Genomic DNA, 20,000 nt, shown 5'->3' with positions numbered 1-20,000 from the left:
AGGGAGGTACTTTATGAAACGCCTTTTAGAAGTCCAGGTAAAGGCTGTCAATTTTCCGACACTGGTCATATTCAGAGGGCATATACAGGTGAAGGATTTATTAAAACTGGTGAGACATGGAAGCCTGAAGACATGTTAATGGTTATATAGCTACTTATTTTTTACATTATCTCCATTCTTCTATGTAGCTATACCTGACAGTACCATCCCGCATAGAGATATAAGGCTGATACGATAGACAGACAGACAGACAGACAGACAGGCGGAGGAGGGAGAAAGAATGGTACCAACTTGAAAAGGGGAAATCTCAAACGCCTTCATCTCCCGTTTCTCCCTCCCCCTCCCCCCTCTACCTGCCTCACCTGCCTGCCTAGTCCACCTGGCCCCTACCTGCCTCCCTATTGGTCACCTGTCTCACCTGGGGGCGCCGGGAGGGAAGGGGGGGTTGTAAGAGGTGACGGTGGCAGATGTTTTCCTGATTCAGCATCTTAGAACATCATCAGCATCTTACACAATACCGAGAGGTACCGTAACCGTGTGTGTGTGTGTGTGTGTGTGTGTGTGTGTGTGTGTGTGTGTGTGTGTGTGTGTGTGTCCTTACGTAGGGTGTGTATGAAGAGATGCTGGTGTACGCAATATGTAATGTGTGTGTGTGTGTGTGTGTGTGTGTGTGTGTGTGTGTGTGTGTGTGTGTCTCCTTACGTAGGGTGTGTATGAAGAGATGCTGGTGTACGCAATATGTAATGTGTGTGTGTGTGTGTGTGTGTGTGTGTGTGTGTGTGACCTACCATTTCCCACAATGACCAGCACAAAAACCACAGGCAAAACACACTGATAAGAATAAATTGGTCAGGGTTGAGTTACTATAAAAATAAAAAAAATCATTTAAAAGATTTTCAATTTTGTTGGATGATTAGTGGAAATGGAAGAGTTCATGGTTTTAAGGGGAAAGCGTGAAGGAGAGGCGAGAGAAGATATAGGACAAGTAGCTCTTCAAAAGGTCTTACGATCCATCCCTACGAGGTACCATGAGCAAAATCGTCCTACACGTGGTGCTAACTTTGATATAATTTTTTTTCATCTGTCAGAACTGGGCAACTCCATTTAATAATAAGGCTGCATGATACTGGATGTGCCTTAGTTATGAGATATGAGTCTCCTTGGTTACTAGTCAAATCAACCCTATAATCTGGCTTCACCTGGCCATCAATTAAGCCGAATAGAGCTAGGGATCTCTCTCTCTTTCTCTCTCTCTCTCTCTCTCAGCTCGTGACCTGTTGTTTACATAAGCCACGTCAACAGGAGAAAGCTCTACCCACCCTGCTGGAAAGGTGGGTGTGGGTGGGTGTAGGTGGGTCGGTGTGGGTGGGTGGGTGAGTGAGTTCGTGGGTGGGTAGGTGGGTATGGACTACGGAGGTGGATGGTAGCTTGGTAGATGAGTAGGTGGGTAAGTGGATAGGTGAGTGGACAGGTGGGTAGATGTGTGAGTAGGTAGGTAGGAGGGAGAGTGTAGGTGTGTTGGTGTATGTGTTGGTAGGTAGGTAGGTGGGTGGGCAGGTAGGTAGATGGGTGGGTAGGTGGGTAGATATGCACGTAGAAAATCTGTGTGTGTGTGTGTGTGTGTGTGTGTGTGTGTGTGTGTGTGTGTGTGTGTGTGTGTGTGTGTGTGGACGGAAGACAAAGGTACATAAAGCATACCGGTCCCACTCAGGTGTCAACAGGTATGCACGCTCACAGCAGGGACGCTTACCTCGCATCACAACGCTCTCTCACGCTCACCTCACGCTCACCTGCCTTCCTTATGCTCCTCTACGCTCCTTTACGCTCTTCTACGCTCCTTTCACTCCCTGTCTGCGCTCCCTTCTTACTGCTGTCTATGCATAGCCAAGATCTCCAATGCTCACTTCGCCTCGCAACGCTCTCTCACGCTCCACCACCCACGTTCACGCTTTTCTACGCTCCACTGTGATTTGTTTATTCTTCCCTCACGCTCACATTGCATCACAGCTCTCTCACGCTCTCCACCACGCTCCTTCACGCTCCCTAATGATCTCTATATTCTTCTCTCACGCTCCCCTTCCCTCACAACAGTCACTCACGCTTCCTCACGCTCTCTTCAGCTCTCCCTTATACTTTTCATGCCCCTTTACGCTCTCCTAAGCTCCTCTCTGTTATACTCTCCCAAGACTTTCACAGGCACCATCTCAACGCTCTCTCAAGCTCTATTTTGGTCCCTCACGCTCCCCTACGCTCCTCCACGCTCTCCTTGGCCAGCAGCACAATTGGTCCTCGTTACAAGATCACTGACAGACAGAGAAGTAGGTTTCATGTAACAAGAATCAGATTACAGAAGAATAGTGTGTGTGTGTGTGTGTGTGTGTGTGTGTGTGTGTGTGTGTGTGTGTGTGTGTGTGTGTGTGTGTGTGTGTGTGTGTGTGTGTAAGAGAGAGAGAGAGAGAGAGAGAGATTAAGCCCCCTTCCCCATAGCCATCCAATTAACCTGTATGGCCTCAGGTGACGTCATCTTGTTTTCACCTCCAAACTGTCATGGCGGCGTTCCAAGTCAAGATTATTAAAGAGATTTTTTTAATTACAAGAAATGGGGTGTCTGGATTGTGTGTGTGTGTGTGTGTGTGTGTGTGTGTGTGTGTGTGTGTGTGTGTGTGTGTGTGTGTGCGCGTGTGTGTGTGTGTGTTTTATTTTTATAGATGAGAGAGATTGTGGGTTGATGTGCCATATATGGATTTTAATGAGGATTCTCTCTCTCTCTCTCTCTCTCTCTCTCTCTCTCTCTCTCTCTCTCTCAGTTTACCCACCTCATTCCTCTGTTCCCTTCCTCCTCCCCTCTCTATCTTTCCTCTCCCTCTCTCCCCCTTCCACTTATCTCCTCCCCTTCCTTTTCCCCTTCTCTCCCCCTCTCCATATCTCTCTCCTCCCCCTCCTCCTCCTCCTCCCCCCTACCCCTACCCCTGCACGAGCCTAGCATCTTCACTACCGGCTATTTTTACGGTAATTTCCGGTTACCACGACGTCCCGTATTATTCCCGGGTTTTTAAATATCTCTCTCTCACTCTCTCTCTCTCTCTCTCTCTCTCTCTCTCTCTCTCTCTCTCTCTCTCTCTCTCTCTCTCTCTCTCTCTCTCTCTCTTCATTTTAGCTTGCAGGTGTTATTTTCTTGGTCGTTCTCTCTCTCTCTCTCTCTCTCTCTCTCTCTCTCTCTCTCTCTCTCTCTCTCTCTCTCTCTCTCTCTCTCTCTGTGGTTTCGGGGTGTGTGGTTTGTATATAGATTTTTGGCCACACCTTCCGGTCATGAAGAAGCCATAGATCACGATAGATGGAGAGAGAGAGAGAGAGAGAATCATGACCACAAGCAGAGATGGCTGAAGAGAAATTCACGTCATGCACTTCTCTCACCCTGTACACACACACACACACACACACACACACACACACACACACACACACACATATGCAACTACCAACACATACATACACAAACACATTAAAAGAAACATGCTCTCTCTCTCTCTCTCTCTCTCTCTCTCTCTCACACACACACACACACACACACACACACACACACACACACACACACACACACACACACACACACTCACTATCTAATCATAAAGTCCCGTGACCAAGCACTTTTTTTTGCAACTCCAGAAGCGCATCTCGTCATTCGTCTGTTATAATAGCATAGCATCAGAATTTTTTACGCGTACAATTTCTCTCTCTCTCTCTCTCTCTCTCTCTCTCTCTCTCTCTCTAAAGGAAGATGGTAGACTGCTTAAGAAGGGCAAACTCAGCCTGTAGTCCACTGGGTTTACGTTTAGATGAGCCAGGAGTAATAACAACAATGAAAGAAAACGCACATCAACCTGACTGGAGGGTAAACTCTGATAATGTTAGTTTTGGGGGGAGTCTTTCTCGTCTTCATTATTTTATTATCATTATTATTATTATTATTATTATTATTATTATTATTATAGCTTTAGGGCTCCACTTATTTATTTATTTTATTTCTGGTTAAGGATTATTTACCTCCATCATCATCATAACATTTTTTTTCTATCGAGGGATGAATTACCCTTTGTGGTAATAATTAACTGGATTTTGACTAGACAGTGAGAGATAGATGGATTGATTGATAGATGAAATTTAGATAGATAGATGTACAGACAGACAGACAGACAGGTAGATACAGCTAGACAGATTGACATAAATAGATAGACCAACATAGAGTGACACTGCCAAAACTCTCTTCACCCCTCCTCGCCTACCATTACCGATCTTGAGGCTACAGCAGGCTAAATTTTCAGCAGATCTTCTTCCTCCTCCTCCTCTTCTTCTTCTTCTTCTTCCTCCTCCTCCTCTTTCTCTTCCTCCTCCTCTTCTTGCCGTAGGAGTGAGTTTACCGGGGCCGCTACGTTGCTGTGTCACGAATACGTTGCAGTTACTAATGCCGCCTGAAGATTGCGTGACCGTGCGAGGCGACCGAGTGAGAGGGGGTGACCGTGTGGAGGGGGTGAAGGTGGGAGAGGAGGTGAGAGGGGAGGGGAGGTGAGAGGGAAGAGAAGAATTAAAAGGAGTACAAAGGAAAGCAAACAACAGCAAACCAAATGGTCCTTTTTGGGCTGTTGTAACTAAGGCAGGAGGAGGAGGAGGAGGAGGAGGAGGAGGAGGAAGAGGAAGAGGAAGAGGAGGAGGAGGAAAAACTTGGAAGCGAGGAAAAAGGAAAGGGAAAAGATGGACAAGATTAAAGCAAGGATGAAGAAGAAAGAACAAGAAGAAAAAGAAGATGAAAGAAGAAGAGAAAGAAGATCAAAGAAGGGAATGATCAAAGAAGAGGAAGGAGAAGAGAATAAGGCTCTATGACCGTTCCTTGGGGCTTGACAACACAGCATAGTGTTTTCGTGTGTGTGTGTGTGTGTGTGTGTGTGTATGTGTGTGTGTGTGTGTGTGTGTGTGTGTGTGTGTGTGTGTGTGTGAGAGAGAGAGAGAGAGAGAGGGGGGGAGGATGGAAGGAGAGGGAGGACGAGACGCTAAGCAGCGGGTGGGGGAAAAGGAGGAGGAAGAGAAGAGAAAGGAAGGTGACGAAGCCAGGAGGAATTAAGGAGAGGAAGGGGAGGAAAAGGGGGAGCAGAAGCGAGCGGAAAAAAATACAATAGAAAAGCAGAAAAGATAAAGAGAGGAGAGAGAAAAGGAGGAACGATTAGGAGTCAGCAGGGAAGAGAACAAAAGACAGCCGAAAATATTCAGATGCGAAGTATATAAAGCAGAGGACGTGGAGAAGCAAGAATGAAGAGCAAGAAGAGGAGTCAGGGAAGAGGAAAAGAAGAGGGTAAAATCAGTAGAAAATAAGAGTGAGGAAGAAGTCAGGAAGAACTAGAAGGCACTCACAGAGCGCATACTTCCGCCAATGCCGGATCCGGATCCGGGCCCCAAATTTAATCAATTCTTTCTTGGCCCACGGCTCACCCTTCCACAAAAATTCACTGAAATTCACTGAGAACTTTTGGAGATATCGTGTGGACAAACAAACAGACAAACATATGCGAATACATAACCTCATCCAACTTCGCTGGCGGAGGTAATCAGCACAGAGGCAGAGGAGGGTGAAGGAAGAGAGGAGGAAGAAGACAAGAATCAGTCGCAAAGACGAAGAGGGAGAGGAACAGGAGGTGCTATAAATACCTGAACCACTAAGAACTTTCTCGGCCTGGTGTGGTCACGTAGTATAATAGAATTGCCTCCAGCGTTCGTGCATGATCATCACACCTTCATCACAACACTCCGTCATCACACCCACTCAATCACCAAACTCACTCACCACCACAGTCGCTCATCACACACTCATCACCACATTCGCTCATCACACTCACTATCATCATACTCATCACCACACACTCACTACCACACACACGCACCACCACAATCACTCATCATGCTCATCATCACACACACACTAATCACACTCTCATCATCACACATTTTGGTGCCTCTCTCATGGACGCATTCGGGGTTCTTGTGGTGAGATGGAGAGTCACGGAGCGTCACGGGTTCATTATAGGGGTTTAGGACGTGAGGTTCAGGCCTTGTTATGACAGACAAACAGATAGACAGACCTACAGAAAGACACAGACAGAAAGAAAAAAAGACAGAGATAGAAAGAAAGACAGACAGAGTGACAGAGCCAAAAAACAAATACAAAAGCAGGCACACAAACACAAACTCAGACTCTCTCCCTCTCTCATTTCAGTCTTGCTACATACGAACTCTTCTCACTCTAACCTGGCCTAAAATTGCCATCTCATCATCTTGAATGCTGAGGTGTGGCAGGAAAATAAACCAAGAATATAGGGCTTGTCATGAAAGAGAAGGAAAAGAGAGTAAGTGAAAGAAAAGAGAAAAAGATAAAGAAAGCAAGAAAAGAGAAAACGGAAAAAGGGGAAACTTGAGAGAAACAGAAGATATAAAGGAAAAAAATATATGTATGAGGAGAGAGAGAGAGAGAGAATCACAAGACTCCATCTTTCCTACAGCCAGTGATCAGTGTGAGTTACCGGAGGAGAAGAAGACGCAGCACGAGACGCACAGATCGCAAATGTACAGTAATAAAAAAAAAAGAGTAAAATATATAAATTAAAAAAAACATCCACAGAAGCAGCAAAAGAAGAGGGTGAAAAAATATGCCGTTATGAATGTGTGTGTGTGTGTGTGTGTGTGTGTGTGTGTGTGTGTGTGTGTGTGTGTGTGTGTGAGAGAGAGAGAGAGAGAGAGAGAGAGAGAGAAGCGTGTAACGGGTCGAAGTGATACATTATGCACCTGCGTATCATCAACAGGTAAGGAGGTGCGGTGGCCATGGTAATAGCACTATATTATATGTAACTGGGGGTCTTTGTGGGCTATCAGGGGTTGTTATAATACTGATAATACTCTCCCCACCCACATATCCACCCCCCCCACCCCTCCCCATCTTCCTATCCCCCCTCCCCTACTCCCCAAACCTTCCCATACCCCCTCCCCCACTCCCTAAACCTTCCTATCTCACCTCCCTCCCTTCATCACAACTTCCCACCCCCTCCAACCTTCCCATGTCCCCTCCCTCCCTCCACCACAACTTCCCCACCTTCTCCATCCTTCTTATCTCCCCTCCCCCTCTCCCACCTTCTCCCCTCCCTCCTTCCACCTCATCTCCAACCTTCCCATCATCCTTCCATCTCCTTTTCAATCACTCATTTCTTCTCTCATAAATTTCTGTCGCTCACTTTCACTCATCTTGCTAAATTCCTTCCATCTCTCACTCACTCTCTGCCTCTCATCCCCATCCTACCAACCCCACCCTCATAATTAGCCTACCAGCCCCTCCTCACTTCACCCACCCATTCTCTTCCCCAGATCTTCACTTCCTCTTCCGCTTCCCTTCCCCAAATCTTCACTTCCTCTTCCCCTTCTCTTCCCCAAATCCTCAATTCCTCTTCCCCATTACACTTCCTCTCATCCCGCCCCCACCATCCTTCCCCACCATTCTTCCTCACCCCACTTTTTCTTGTTATATTGTACCGCACAGGCCAACAGACAGACACACGAGTGAATACATAACCCCCTTCAACTTTGCTGGCGGGGGTAATAATAATAATAATAATAATAATAATAATAATAATAATAATAACAGGCTTCATATATAACCCTTTCAGTACGATGGCTCGTTTTAGATTATTCCGGCTTAGATCATATTAACTCTTTGAGGCTCCTATGACCCACTCTATCTATCCATCTATTTATCTATCTATCAAATGCCAGACGCCTTAATCCCGTAAGAGGTGGCCACAAACAAATCGCCTCCATGTCACCCTGTCACCCGCCATGTCGCTGCCCCCCCCCCCAGCTCACACCTCCCTCTCTCTCATATACCTCTCCACTCCAACTCTCCCCTCACCTGGATAAAATCACCTGTAATTACCGAGAGAGAGAAAAGGGCGTCATCGTACTGAAGGGGTTATCAGGACGCCAAAATGGATTAACTCTCACCACCATCCCTCATCGTCTGTCAGTCCTTCGGCTTTGCTCCTGAATAATATAAAATACACATCATCATCATTATCATCACCATCACCATCATTATTATCATCATCATCATCATTATCATCGTCATTATCATCACCATCACCATCATTATTATCATCATCATCATTATCATTATATTTGACAATTAAGAAACACACATGGCTATACACAGAGGAGAGAGAGAGAGAGAGAGAGAGAGAGGGGGGGGGATAAAATGAACAAGAGTCTAGTTGAAAATCCAGTCACAAAGTCATTCACTAAAAAAATACGCAAATAAATAAATATTTTTTTTTTAGCGAATAATTTCCCCTGAGCGTCAAACTTAATAATCGTTATAAAAAAAAAAAAAAAAAAAAAAAAAAAAAAAAAAAAAAAAAAATGCCCGCAGCGTACAGTTGCTGGGGACGAGAGTCTGTTTGGGGCGAACGAGAGGGGCTGGGGAGGAGAGTGATGCAGACGCCGCGAGACATTATTATTGTTTTATCATTATTATTATTATTATTATTATTATTATTATTATTATTATTATTACTACTACTACCACTACTACTACTACCACCACCATTATATATTATCATTACTATTACCATTATTATTATTATTATCATTATTATTATTATTATCATCAAACACTTTAATTCATGCTTTATATGGCCAGTAAATTCCAAGCCTTATTATAGTTAGATTGTCTTTATCTGACGGAACTGGGCCACAGATTGAATTACGTCGTGGTTGCAAAATGTATCAATGAGGTTTAGCTGTGATGTAGGAATGAGTCTCCTTGGTTACTAGTGAAGTCACCCCTATACAGTCTGACTCTCTCTCTCTCAGAACCGGGAACACCCACTGGAATGTATGTAAAATGTATGAATCAGTACGTGTGTGTGTGTGTGTGTGTGTGTGTGTGTGTGTGTGTGTGTGTGCTTCATTATATGCAGACACAGAGCTTTATGTCAACATCGGTCACATTCCTTTTTCTGTCCACCTGCCCACCCACCTACCCACCTTCCACCCTACATCCACCCACATCATCATCATCATCATCATCACTAATAAAATGTAGCCGACTCATACTCATTTTCTGCTGAGAGAGAGAGAGAGAGAGAGAGAGAGAGAGAGACCCACACTATCCCCCCACACCCACACGTCCACATCCACATCCACACACACACACACACACACACACACACACACACACACACACACACACACATCAACCTCCCCACACCCTCCTCCACCCCACATCCCCCACTCCTCCCCTACCTTCCCCCACCCCGCCACTGCGCACACAATGTATTATGCGGAGTGGAGAAGGCGCTCTTACCCCCTCTCCCCCAACCACTCGAGTAGACAGGATGGAGGGGGTGATAGACAGTGGCTGTGTGTGTGTTTTTTTACACTTGTTTGCTAGCACCGTACATACATACATACATACATACATATATACATACATACATACACTAGGCTTACATATACCGTATTCTATTCACATACACACCTCCATACATGCTGAATTCATACACACACACACACACACACACACACACACACACACACACACACACACACACACACACAGCCAAGGGTAAGCAGCCGTGAAGGACTAATGTACACACACTCAGGTATGTACACACGGCGGTAATTACGCACATATATTCACGCACACGCACCAATACACACATGCACACATACACACAGACGGACCGCTACCTCGTATAATGTAAATCTGAGAGAGAGAGAGAGAGAGAGAGAGAGAGAGAGAGAGAGAGAGAGACGAAATGAGACAGACAGACACAAATTTCCATATCCTGTCTAACCTAACAATTAAAATCACACACATGCTTCACTAACTACATCCTCTATCAATAGTAGTAGTAGTAGTAGTAGTAGTAGTAATAATAATAATAATAATAATAATAATAATAATAATAATACCAGTAATAATAATAATAGTAGCGGTGGTGGTAGTAGTAATTATAGTAGCAGTAGTAGTAGTAGTAGTAGTAGTAGTAGTAGTAGATTTCATAATACCGACACTCAATTGAAAAATGTTGCCTCACAAAATTTCACAAAATTAACTGGGGTTAGAAAAAAAATAATTGAAAAAAAGATGGATTCGAAATAAATGGCTTAATAAAAGGTTACACACGAACTCGTACACACACACACACACACACACACACACACACACACACACACACACACACACACACACACGTCGTAAAACCTGCATACGTCTCGAGAAACACACACACACACACACACACACACACACACACACACACACACGGTATGGAAAACGTAAACAATGACGTAATCTTTTGCAATGTTTGTTAACGTGTACACATGCAGGAATTTCTCTCTCTCTCTCTCTCTCTCTCTCTCTCTCTCTCTCTCTCTCTCTCTCTCTCTCTCTCTCTCTCGTGCATGACCTGGCTTGCCCTCATGACCTCAGAAGCGGGTCTGCATGACCCCTCAGACACTCCTCCCACGGTCCTGCCTCACCCCTCCCTCCTGCCTAACCCCTCCCTCCTGCCTCACCCCTCCCTCATCTCCCTGCCTCACCCCTGTCCTGCCTCACCCCTGTCCTGCCTCACCCTACCTTCCTCTGATCTACGGTAGCCTAGCCCCGGACCCATGTATGGCTCGAAGCCTCCTTGGACAGAAGGGAATAATAATAATAATAATAATAATAACAACAATAATGATAACAATAATAACAATAATAATAACAGTAGTAGTAGCAGTTAGTAGTAGTAGTAGTAGTAGTAGGAGGTTAACAATTACCCTCCTACCTCGGAAGAGTGCAGTGAATGTGAACACCAAGTAGAATGATGAATGTGAATGCTGAATGTTGAAGAATGTGTAAAAAAAAGAGTGAGGTGAGCATGTGTGTAGGTGCTTCACAGGTGTGGTGAGAGAGAGAGCACAGGTGATGGAGGTTAATGAGCAGGTGTGGGGTCAGTGTTTACCTTCCACCACCAACATTATAACACCTGCCTTGCTACACACACCTGGCACCAAGACTAGATTATGGAGAGAGATAGATAGATGGGTAGATAGGTAGCTAGATAGATAGATTAGATAGATAGATAGATACAGACAGATGCAGACAGACGCCATCATAACACCTGCCTTGCTACACACACCTGGGCACCAAGACCAGATTATGGAGACAGATAGATGGGTAGATAGGTACCCAGCTAGATAGACAGATAGATAGATACAGACAGATGCAGACAGGAAAGTGAAACAGACAGGCAAGCACGAAGAGACAGATAGACAGACATTTAGATGAGTGGATAGGTAGACAGATATAGATAGATATGGATAGATAGATAGATAGATGGACATGGATATTCTGTATAACTATACCTGTACTGTATATGTATGCATAGGCAAAGACAGACAGACGGACAGACGGACATAATGGAGATAGAGACAGACAGGTAGACAGACGGATATACAGACGGACATACATGGAGATAGACAGACAGACAGGCAGACAGTCGGATACAAACACACAGATGGACAGACAGAGACAGATAGGTAGATGTCTGCTTGATTGTCGGTCAGCGTGTATGTATGTATGTATGTATGTACTGTATGTATGTATGTGTGTATGTATGACAAAAGTAAACAGGTGACAGAAATGGATAAAAATGACAAAGAAGAAGGTGCGAGGAGAGAGGTAAGAAGGTGAGACAGGAAAGGTAAGAAAGTGAGAGGAAAGAGGTAAGATGGTGAGAGGAGTGAGGTAAGATGGTGAGAGGAGTGAGGTAAGAAGGTGAGAGGAGAGAGGTAAGAAGGTGAGACAGGAAAGGTAAGAAAGTTGAGAGGAAAGAGGTAATGGTGAGAGGAGTGAGGTAAGAAGGTGAGAGGAGAAAGGTAAGAAGGTGAGAGGAGAGAGGTAAGAAGGTGAGACAGGAAAGGTAAGAAAGTGAGAGGAAAGAGGTAAGATGGTGAGAGGAGTGAGGTAAGATGGTGAGAGGAGTGAGGTAAGATGGTGAGAGGAGTGAGGTAAGAAGGTGAGAGGAGTGAGGTAAGAAGGTGAGAGGAGAGAGGTAAGAAGGTGAGACAGGAAAGGTAAGAAAGTTGAGAGGAAAGAGGTAATGGTGAGAGGAGTGAGGTAAGAAGGTGAGAGGAGAAAGGTAAGAAGGTGAGAGTAGAGAGGTAAGAAGGTGAGAAGATGGAGGTAAGAAGGTGATAGGAGAGAGGTAAGAAGGTGAGAGGAGAGAGGTAAGAAGGTGAGAGGAGAGAGGTAAGAAGGTGAGAGGAGAGAGGTAAGAAGGTGAGAGGAGAGAGGTAAGAAGGTGAGAGGAGAAAGGTAAGAAGGTGAGAGGAGAGAGGTAAGAAGGTGAGAGGAGTGAGGTAAGATGGTGAGAGGAGTGAGGTAAGAAGGTGAGAGGAGAAAGGTAAGAAGGTGAGACAGGAAAGGTAAGAAAGTTGAGAGGAAAGAGGTAATGGTGAGAGGAGTGAGGTAAGAAGGTGAGAGGAGAAAGGTAAGAAGGTGAGAGTAGAGAGGTAAGAAGGTGAGAAGATGGAGGTAAGAAGGTGATAGGAGAGAGGTAAGAAGGTGAGAGGAGAGAGGTAAGAAGGTGAGAGAGGAGAGGTAAGAAGGTGAGAGGAGAGAGGTAAGAAGGTGAGAGAGGAGAGGTAAGAAGGTGAGAGAGGAGAGGTAAGAAGGTGAGACAGGAGAGGCGAGAAAGATGGCTGACAGAGTATTGGATAAGTGAATAAGAAAAAGAAAGATGAGAGATAGACAGACGGACATACATACACACTGACAGACATGGATAGATAGATACAAATAGACACACAGATAGATAGAGATACACAGATAATGAATAACAGAGATAAGTACCAAATAAGATGAACACTGAACAAATAACAAAGGCATCAATAACAATCATCAAATGCGAATAACATAACAATAATTGATAATGAGCAATGACTGACAGCTAAAAATCGATAAATAACAGATGAATAACAAAGAGATGGAGAAGAAATAACAGGAAATAAAAAAGCTAAAAAAAAAAGAACGCAAAAGACAAAATAAATCGCAAAGGAGAACATTTACATCCAGAGAAAATAACACGAGTAAAAAAAGGAAGATCAAAAAATAACAAATAACAATATCATAAACGCGCTATACCTTACCGTAGAAGCGAGGACGATGGTGGTGGTGGTGGTGGTGGGGTTGTGGTGGTGGTGGTGGTGGTGGTGGGGTTGTGGTGGTGGTGGTGATTTGGCAGCTCATCATTACTACCCCTGAAGTTGGTGTGGTGAAGCATATATATGAAAACGCAAATCACTCCTATAGTCCGTCTACACTACTTGGCTCACTTCCACTATTTCCTCCTCCCTCCCTCTATATCCACGTACATTTGATTGATTCCGTCTCTATTCATTTCTCAAGAGGGTCAAAGTCGGGCCGGAACTGTTATCTTTTCAATAAATATATCCATAGGTAAGTGTAACTCATTTGGGGTAAAATTCAAGTAATCTCTGGGTATATGCACGCTTTAAGCATCACAAACACCCTACCCATAACCCCCTCCCCTGTTATTCCCTCCCCCCTCCCCTGTTATTCCCTCCCCCCCCCCCGTTATCACCATCACGTTCCTGGAGCCGCACCTACGACTGTTTCCGGCGTAATGTTAGAAACTTACTCAAATATACTCAAAGGTGGATTTCGTTTCCCGTTTCCCAACTGGAGATTAGGTTACGTTAGGTTAAGTTAAATTATTAGGTACAGTTAAGCTAGGTTGGTTAGGTTTAGTTAAATTGTTAGGTTAGGACAGTTGCTTCCGCCATTAAGCTGACGAATCAAACAAGAGTTGACAGTGACACAGCTAAAGGCAACGGGGAGGAAGATTTAACTGAGATGAGAAAAATACAACAAACTATCCGGAAGAGGAAGAACTGATTTTGTAAGGTGCATCTACTGAATAAAATACAGAGTGTGTTTACCCATCTGTCTCACGCCCTCCTAGTGGAGAGCTCCGGTTCCGGTGGGGGGTCGTGGGCAGGTTAGATGAGGGCGGGAGATAAGGTTCCAACGATTTCCTATCACCGATTGTTTGCGTCCAAGTCATTTAACGTAGCAGAGTTTATTCCTATCCTACACGTCCCTAGTGGAGAGTTCCGGCTTTGCATAGTGTGGAAAGGGAGGAGGGGTGGCGAGGAGCGGGCGTGAGGGAGGCTAGCGAGGACTTGGGAGGGGTAGGGAGGCTAGCGTGGACGGGGGAGGGAAGGGGATGGGGGAGACCTGGGGGGGGGTAGCCATGAGCGGGCGTGAGGTGGCTGGCGGGGATGGGAGGGGGAGGGGAGGGATAGGGACAGGGGACGGGGTGGGGGAAAGGAATTTGGGAGAGAGGGGGGGGGTTGCCCAGCAGTTCAACATCAACCTATCTTATGGCGTCCCTCACTCTGTTACCTCACACTAACTTCACCAATTCTGCATTATTTCATTCCATTTTGTTTCACTTTTACATAACACTTCACAGTACTTGGGTCACTGGTGGATTTTAAGCCACAATAATCAAGAGTTAATAAAGAAACAGGCACCTCCTTCTCCTCCACTCCTCGTCGTCTCTCGCCAAGATCCGAATCGAGTATCGACTCCACATCACACTCAGTTCATCGTTTTTCACACTTTCAAGCACTTCTCACCAGCCACTTCACACTCCTTAGCACTATTGGATGGTCTGGTAGTAGTATTAAAGTACCAATAGTCGATAGTTAATACAAAGCTTCGGTAAGATTCGAAATGGTCCTCTCTTCCTCCCTCGCCCCCCCCTCCCCTCCCCGTCTCCTTGCATCGTCCCACACACACCACACCGCAGTCACTGTCCTCTCTGTTTCACAGTTTCGTCACCGTATCACAGTTTTCAGCACTTCCTCTACACTCCTCGTGACCCTTGGTAGTCCAGGGTGGAATGGTAGTAGCCGCAGTGCGCCGATAGTTCACAGTTAACGCAGGATTTTCAAGTCACTTTACACCACGTACCCACCACCACCACACAGCCACCACATCTTCACCCATTTTCGCTCTGTTTTACACTCTTCAGCACTTTTTCATGACGCTTTTCACTCTGTATCACTTTAGGATGGGTTACTACTAGTTTGGGAGTCCCGATAGTCCGTAATTCGTTCGGGAACAGCGAAAATAACGGCACGAAACACGACGCCGGTTCACCTCTCAACAGGACGACATAAAAGGAAGTGCTGCGCTCTGCATTCGAGAAGGGTGAAACCTAATATCCTAAACAGTATCAAATCAAGACGCAATAACCTTAAACCAAACACCATCTTTATACTTCTAAGATAAATAACGATAAATAACAACACTCAACCCATCGTGAAGCGAATAATAGTAAAAATAATAGAAATATTTTAAACTCTCGTCGTGGCCAGCCCAAGCGATCAGACGAGCGGCGGACGTGGCAGGTAACCCGGATGAAAAGTTGCCTAAGATGCCTTTTATGTAATTTTTTATCTTAGAAATCACCCAGATAACCAATTTAGCCGCAGAAAATGGCGAGATATATTAAATTAGGTGGTGGTAATTTTATATATGAAATCCCGAATGTGCGAAATAGAGTGAGGGTTGAAAAGGGAAGGTTGTAATCTATAAGGGAAAAATGGAGTGCCTGGTACCTTGGATGGGGTAGGTACGAGAGAGAGAGAGAGGAGGGGGGGGGAGGAAAATGTAAATACCAACAGTTAATGCAGAAGATATGCAGAAATTAACCCCATTCTTTCTACCCTCAGACGATTTTATTCAGGCCTGGAGACGCTTTATGAATTAGAAGGTATATAAACCCCTCATTAACCCCTCCACGGCCTGAATTAGTGAGATTAACCCCCCATTGACCCCTCCATAGCCTGAATTCTCTACCTCAGCTGAGTAAAATCGTCTGAAGGTAACTAGAATAAAATAAGAAAAATAAGTCGCAGAAATGGGGGCACTAAGACGACTACCCCACACGTCTTCGTGACTAGCATGCCTCTGTATCCGGTATCTAAACATATTCTTCTGTTTTATTTAATCAGTATAACTATAAGGACGTAGATACGATACCATACAAGGTGTCATAGGTAAAATAAATCGCTAGAGAGAAGGTGTTAGAACAGAATGTAGGAAAAAATGACCCAGGAAAAAAAATTGACATAGGAAAAAGGAAAATAATGATCCCAGAGCCTACTAAGTCTACGACAATATGAGACTCATTAGGTTAATTAAGGAGCTGCTGCTTTACCTGGCGATTGTAATTACCGGTACCTGTTCTCAACCTTCACTGATTACTGGGCTAATGAGAGGCTTGTCTAGCAGGTATTATGTGGGATGATTCTCTCTCTCTCTCTCTCTCTCTCTCTATCTATCTATCTCTCTATCTATCTATCTATCTCTCTCTCTCTCTCTGTGACATAGAAGAACTCCCGGTACACTACATAGGTGTACCACGTATGCATGGTTCCAACAGTACCTGGAGTCTAAGGAATGCTACCTTCGCTGTCTAATTAGGGGTCAGACAGGTGTCCTCTGGCTCCCAGGTAACGCCCCACCCTGCCTCACCCTGCCCTACCTCACCCTGCCCTACCTCGTATTATCCTGCCTCACCCCGTCTTGCCTAACTCTTCCCTGCCTCACCCGGATCTACTGTATTTCGCCCTCATCGCGCACTGCCTTGCTCTGCCCTACCTCACCCTGTCCTGCCTCATCCTCCCTATCTACTCCTACCTCACCCTGCCTCACCTGGCCCTGCCTCACCCTGCCGCACCCGTATCATCCTCTCCTCTCCTCCTCATCCTACCTCATTTTCCTCCCTTCTCCCTCCCTCCTCCTCATCCTATCCTCTCTCTCATTCACTCCCTTCCTCTTCTCCTCTCCTCTCCCAGGCTTCAGGAGAGAGAGAGAGAGAGAGAAGTACTGTCTGGCTGTAATGTCCTTGGTACCCTGAAGGCAACAGGTGTGGGGCGTCTGTGTGTGTGTGTGTGTGTGTGTGTGTGTGTGTGTGTGTGTGTGAGAGAGAGAGAGAGAGAGGGAGAGAGAATATGGCAAGGTGGAAGGTAGGTGTTCAGTCAGTCTCTCTCTCTCTCTCTCTCTCTCTCTCTCTCTCTCTCTACTGATAACAGCACGAGTCAGATCAGATAACAATGATCCAGAAAGACACCATGATAAGAGAGATGGGACGGGGGGGGGGGGAAGGGTTGCTGATTCACTTCGGTAGGGAGAGGAAAAAGGGGGAAGGGAGAGGGGAAGAAGTATGGAAAGGGAGAGAAGAGGAAGGGAGGAGGGGGAGAAGGGGAGAGAAAATGAGGGATGGGGTGGAGGGAAAGGGGAGAGGAAGGAGGAGGGAGAGAAGAAAGATTACAAAGGAGTGCACAGGAAAGCTAAAAACAGCAACAGACATAATATTCATCTCATGTGTATTTGCAATCAAGGACTCTATCAAATCTGACCAGTTAAAGACAAGGATAGCCAAGCAGGGCGGCACATGAAGGCTCCTCCCTGCTCGCCAGTCCCTCCAGCAGAAGCTAGCAGGTAAAAACTAAGAACCACCAAGCTGAACAGAAAAAGTCATGGATATTTCATAGGATGGACTGACAAGAGGTGATATGTTCTACACTAACTTAAAGGATGAGAGAGAGAGAGAGAGAGGAGGGGAGGTGAGCGTGGTGTTAATAGAGGCCATAGTGAAGCTTATCTAGGTCTTTATCAATAGCTTTGAGGTCACGTGAGATAGCAGAGCTGTAGGAAATTGCAAGATTGTGTGTGTGTGTGTGTGTGTGTGTGTGTGTGTGTGTGTGTGTGTGTGTGTGTGTGTGTGTGTGTGTGTGTGTGTGTGTGTGTGTGTGTGAAAGAGAGAGAGAGAGAGAGATGAGAAAGGAAGCGTCTACAGAGATGGTGAGGGATGGTGGGAGGGAGAGATGGTAGGAAAGAAGGAAGAAAGGAAGGATGAAGAGAGAAAAAGCGAAGAGAGAGAGAGGTACTGGAAAAAAGTGAGGAAGATGGAGAGAAGGGAGAAGGGGAGAAGGAGGGAGGGAGGGAGGGAAAAAGAGGGAAGGAGAAGGGAAGAAGGAGGGAGGGAGGAAAGAAGGAGGGAGAGAGGGAGGAGGCAGCATCATTAGTGGGCGAAAACCAAACATCTCTCAGGAATGTTACACGTCTCTCTCTCTCTCTCTCTCTCTCTCTCTCTCTCTCTCTCTCTCTCTCTCTCTCTCTCTCTCTCTCTCTCTCTCTCTCTCTCTCTCTCTCTACATATACAAGGATAATTGCACTCCTCTCAGGTTTTATGAGGTAAAGAAATCTAATTAACTGCAAAAATGAGGAAGGTTTAGTAATTATCATACCAAAGCCGGCAGGAAAAAGTGAGAAGGACTAACATTGATAGACACATAGACAGATAGACAGACAGATAGACAGACAGATAGATAGGCAGATAGATGGATTCATACATATATACATACATACATACATAAACATACACACATACTCGTATACAAGCATACATTACATACACACATAGGTAGACAGACAGACATAGACTGATAGATAAAAAGACAGAGAGATGGAAAGACAGACAGATAGATAGATAGATGGAGAGAAAGAGAAATACACTGATGGATACAAGACAAAGAGGGAAGGGATGGGTGAGTAAGGAGCCCCAGGTGAGGTAAGCCAGGTAAGAGGTTAATTAGCACACCTGGAGAGCTACGCAGGTGACTCACAGGGGGAAGGGGATGAGGGGAGGGGGAGGGGGTGTTGCAGAGGTGAGGAGGGGTGAGGGAGGCATGGGTATTGGGGTGAGGGATAAGAGAATAAGAGATAGGAGATGAGATTAAGATTGTGAGATGACAGAGGTGAGATGAGGGACGGGAAAAGAAATTGAGATGAGAGAGAAATCTGAGACAGAGTGGAAAATGCTCCTCACACACACACACACACACACACACACACACACACACACACACACACAAACTAGCTTACATTCAGGGCAAATTATATAAGCTACACATCTCACAATAATCAACACCTAAAAAAAAAAAGATATCTCACATTAAAACAAGCTCACTCCCTCACATTAAAGCCAGCTCACTCTCGCATTACACCCACGTCACCCTCTCACTTTAAAATCATAAACATTAAAGTCGGCTCGCTCTACATCATCGAGGCATAGCATAAACCGTGGCGTAAGTAAGATATCTCACATTAAAGCTGGCTCACTCACCCCACTTGACATACTAGCGTGTAACTCACTGTGACTAAATGAGAGTGGGAAGGGGGAATCATTCTCACACACACACACACACACACACACACACACACACACACACACACACACACACACACACACACACACACACACACACCATATTATTCTCTCTCTCTCTCTCTCTCTCTCTCATCACCCATTCTTAACCCCCTACAAATGGATGTAAATAACCCCTTCTCACCCAGGCCGAGTCCAGCTATTAGCACGTGTCTGGGGATCAGCTGATTGACCAAAACAAACAAGAGAAATCAGCTGGTCAACCCACAACATGACCCTAGAGCTTAGAAATGAGAGAGAGAGAGAGAGAGAGAGAGAGAGAGAGAGAGAGCAAAATGAATACAAGAAAACAACGCAAAAGTACACAGAGACCTATTAAATCAAAAGAATTCAAACATAAGAGAAACAGGAGAGGAGGAATACAAAACTAGAGGAGGAGTTCAAGCCTTCACGGTCCCCTGATGTAATAGTTGGCACTTTGGACTCTGAATCCAAAAATCAGAGTTCAAGTGTCAATGGGACCTTGTGAACTTTTAAGATATTAAATTATTTCCGGTGAGTAGCAGAGGAGGGGAAATATTTAGGCAGAGAAACACACTACGCCTCTCTCTGCTTAGGAATATTACCCAACAAAGTGAGGAAGACGTGAGG

This window comes from Coenobita brevimanus, chromosome 60 (assembly GCF_032717465.1).
Source record: "Coenobita brevimanus isolate Jiangsu-jjx chromosome 60, ASM3271746v2, whole genome shotgun sequence".
Taxonomy (NCBI): domain Eukaryota; kingdom Metazoa; phylum Arthropoda; class Malacostraca; order Decapoda; family Coenobitidae; genus Coenobita; species Coenobita brevimanus.
This window is presented reverse-complemented; position numbering follows the sequence as displayed.